The sequence below is a fragment of the Podarcis liolepis genome (assembly GCF_965112155.1).
Source record: "Podarcis liolepis genome assembly, chromosome: 13".
In the NCBI taxonomy this organism is placed as follows: Eukaryota; Metazoa; Chordata; class Lepidosauria; order Squamata; family Lacertidae; genus Podarcis; species Podarcis liolepis.
Window position 1 is genome coordinate 11,579,869 of NC_139573.1, and position 4,385 is coordinate 11,584,253.

A 4,385-nucleotide genomic window follows, 5' to 3' on the forward strand; every position below is an offset into this window, starting at 1 on the left:
GAGACAGCATTATAGATACTGTAGCTGTGGCTGGTCATGCTCATTTCAAAAAATGGTGCAGGAAGGCTCTCCAGCATTTCCTCTCCAGTACAAGGCTTAGCTTTCTTTGTTGACTTAGTAGAGTCTGCAAATGAACAATCAAATGCTTGTTCCCAGAAACCTGTGATAAAGCCATTTCCCTCTTCCCAGGAAGGATTTACATTCTGCAGAAAGTATCGGAAGTCATGAATTTCCTTGGAATGAATTGCAAAGGAGATAGCACCATGGAACATTTGTATATTAACATCAATCAGTTTCTGAAGAACGTATACTATGAAATCAATTTGAGCTGTGGTAATCCATACTTTTCCTTCAGGTAAGTTCTTTTTGGACTGGGAAAGTATGAACTCAGTTAACTTCATTATAGTTAGAGCAGTTGACAACCATATAATAGATGCACTTTCTCCATATACAACAACTGCATTTGCTTTGCTTGTGATGAAAGTTGGGGACAAAATCCTTGTATCATCCACCATATGAAGTATGTTATCTTTGAAACGCACATGGTGTTCAACTCTTTCTGTGAATGCTGAACAGATTCCATTTTTGAAAAACATTGGCTCAATAGCATTCAAGAAACGTTCTCCAGCTTCATTAGCTGGAGTGATGAGCCCAACCCATTTCCATCCAAAATGCTGAAGCAACTGGATAATTCCCTTGTACTGAAGATCGTCATTAGGAGCCATGCGGTAAAAGGAAGGGAACTTAATGTGATCATTCATGGATGCTTCAAATGAACCATATGAAATCTGAAGAATAAAAAAAGAGAACCATTCCAAATGGATGGAAGACTTCATAACAAACATATTTATCACACATGTCACAAATTTACTGATCTTGCTCATTTTCCCATTTCATATGGAGAGCATTTCTAGTTAACATGTCCCGATCTTATATGATCCACTGATAATATTTTCCTAGGATCTTATATGATTCCATCTGGTTGGCCCATTTACCACCTTGGCAGCTTTGAATCAATCTTCCCTTATATGCATTAAGCACACATCCTTAGTAACCTACCCCCTTTCATGCACATTGTTAGAGACCCCCATGCTATAACAACAAACCCATACATTTTAGTCCCTTTCAATTGTCCCTATTATACCACTCCAAATTTATGAATCAATAGACTCCTTCTGGAAAGAGAGCTGAAGAGTGAATTATAGTGTTACATCTCAATTTTCTGATACCCATAATGTTCCTACCTGTGGAATTTTGTAAAGGCCCAAGATGTCTGCCATGCACAAGGTGACATCAGAGCTCAGTCCCCCAATGACTCCTATTACATTTTCCTGGTAGCCACATTTGTAGTTGGGGACAAAGCTATGTGTGTTAAACAGCAGATCCAGAGTGGTGCGGTAGGTCATCTTAGAGTTACAGTAGCTGTCAAAGATGTGGAACCCAAGAGTGACATTGGGCAAGACCTTGGGATTCCCATTGATCTCATCAATCGCAAACACCAGGGCGAGGATGTGCTGGAAGAACTTTGATAACACGCTGTGAATAAAGTGGCATTATTTCATGGGGAAATAAAATAGTGCACATAATCTAGTTTTGAGAGGTACAACTTTCAAACTATTGTGGTATATAAGGACTATAAGGAAAGGCAGCAGAGACTTCCGGGGTGGCGCCACTGGCAATGGCGGACTCCCTCTGAACTGGAGGGACTAGCTCCGCATGAAATGGGTCTTTTCCGCTGCGGTGTAGTGGGGACCCTTCTGGAAATCACAGGCGGATGAAGCCTGTGACCGTGGGACTCGGCGGGCACCCTTAGTGCCCCCCAACCCGCTAAGGAACCCATAAACGGGCTTCGAAGTGAAGAGGGGGAAGCGGGGCGGTGCTGTGAGTCAACTGCTTTTCTGCGGAGCGAAGCCACATAGCCGTTGCCGAAGAGCGCTGCCTTTTTCCTGGGACAATTTGGCATTTAAAACAACCAACCGTGAGTACTGGAACATTGAATATTTGGATTTCAAATAAAGAACTGGCGAAACTAAAATGAATTTGGACTTAAAAATTTACCCCAATTTGGTACTGAAACAGAAAGGATCAACCAGGAAGTCACCCTTCCATTTACCTGTAGCCAGAACAAAGCAAAGACAATGCAAACTAGAGCCTTAAAAAAAAACACTTTTAAAGGATCAATCTTCACCATTTAAAATCGTTGAATCCCCCTTCGGTAGCAAGAGAAGAAGGGGGACTCTTTCTGAGCTGTTTAAACCTGCAGAAATGAAGTTAAAGTAAGGTATTTTTCCATCGCCCTGACCCTGGAGCGGGGTGTCAGAATTGACGTTTGAAGCTCATTGACCAGAAACAAATGCTTTTGACAGATAGTTAAAAGAAGAGAAACGTAGTTATTCCATTGTTTCCTTTCGTTTTTTAAAAGAACAAATATTGACAAAGTATCGTAAAAAAGAATTTTTGTTGCTATTGTTTTCAAGAGAAAGAACAACTAGAAGCTTTTCCCCCTAGTGGGGAATTGTGAAATTGTAACCAATTCCTGGGAATTCCTGGGAACTTCCAGCTGTCACTGATTACAACTGTGGGAAAGGACTTGGTGACCTTGCAGAACAATGTCTTCAGAAGCACTGTTGGGTACTTTCTGCAAAATAAATGCCCTATTAGATCAGTTAAGCCAGAAGATGGACCTTATGACTAATGCGACCAGATCCTTTGAGCAGGTTGTCGGAAACTATAGGGAGCCCACTCAGGAATCAAAACAGGAGCGTGCCATGACAGAACAACTGAGAGAAGAGGATCTTGCTGAATCTTGGGCGCCAGAGACGAAGGGAGCTGCGGCCCAGCAGGATTACAAACTTTTGGACTTGGTAAATGAACTTGGAAAAAATCAGACTTGGAAAGATAAAATCGGTTTGGAAATGGGGGGCTGGATAGACCCCCCTCCACAGGGAGATTTGGACTTTTCAAGTCTGGAAAGGGGTCGCCAGATGTCTGGAGTTGTGTGGGCTCCCAACTTTGAAGGGAATCTGGAATATGCTTGTAATTTTTATATCGAGCCTGGATTGGACTATGGAAAAGGGACTGTTTTGTTGAAAAAGGTCAAAAACACTACTAAGCTGGAGTTCTCACGAATAAAAGGGAAATATAAAGAAGAGCTATGGAAGGGACATGGAAGTGACCTAAGAGCCTCGGATATAAGAATCCCAGGTTAATGTGCTAGATTAATAGGATAAAAAGGACTGACAAACACGGGACCAGGAGAAAAGGACGCTGGATGAAGACTGGACTCTTTCTTTTTATTTTTATCATTAGGACTGTTTTACAAAATTGATGAATGTTAGCAAAATGTTGAAATGAAATTATTTGGCTCATATAAAAATGTTAAAAGAATTACGCAAGAATTCTTGCGTAAAAAAATATAAGGAAAGGCAGCAAAGTTAGTCATGAAGTAAGTATTATTGGAAAGATGGGTCTTGTTTTGTTCCTTTAGAATGTCTGGATTCCTCTTTAGCCCAAATCTGTTTTTTTAATTCCTCAAACACATAGATTCTGAAGAGACCTATACAGAATGGGTCAGAAATTTTCTTGAATTTAACTTCATCTTTTGCGTTTCTGACCATATTGTTCCTTCTCTGTATTCAGTTTCATCTATAATCATGTGCTTTGTCATATGGTTATGCTACAGTTTTTGAAATTATTGCTGTATCCCTTTGGCAGTAGCTTTCTCTGGAAATGGAAATTTGTATTAAATGATAATAAAGCTCATGATAGCTGCCATTTTAAATGCAAAGTACCAGGTTTTCAAGAGAATAAAGATACAGCAATGGAGAGTTTCACATATCATATTTCTACCAAATATGCCTACTTGTGAGCTAGCAATGATGGTTGTGAAAGGCTCTGATCCCATGTTTACAAAATGCTTTGAAACTATTCTCCATTACTAATTTACCTCTGATTCTTTCCAATAAAAATGAACACAAGTATTTGACCCCCGCCCCCAATTCATCAAGGAAACACAGGCTGGCTTTCACTTGCTATGAATCCTCATAACACTCCCTAGGCTGTAGATAACCCACAGTTTTATCTATGTAAGAAGTTTTAGCTATTTAAGTCTCACCTATCTGTGTTGTACACTTTTTATCTGCAACTGCAAGTACACTAAGTAAAAGTTATTGGTTCTTTAAACTTTAAAAGGGAATGTCTTGCATAGTTTTTATAGGAGAAAAAAAGAGAACTCATTAAAGGATCAAATAACCCAAGGCTGACTTCTGCACGCTCTGGAAATGGGAACTAGAGTCTAATTCCGACAAGAAGTGCATCTGGCAACTTCACTACGTAGGTTTCAGCAAATACTGAAGAGGCACCTCCACACTCTCCAAGATTCCCTA

The 4,385-nt window shown here is 40.1% G+C and overlaps 1 long non-coding RNA gene across 1 annotated transcript; it reads left to right on the plus strand.

The window, feature by feature from the left end:
* The first annotated feature begins 786 nt into the window (after positions 1 to 786).
* Positions 787 to 3,983, plus strand: LOC310691490. Its single transcript, XR_014518520.1, has 2 exons — positions 787 to 1,645; positions 3,426 to 3,983. It is a non-coding gene; the product is annotated as an uncharacterized lncRNA (long non-coding RNA).
* The last annotated feature ends 402 nt before the right edge of the window (positions 3,984 to 4,385 follow it).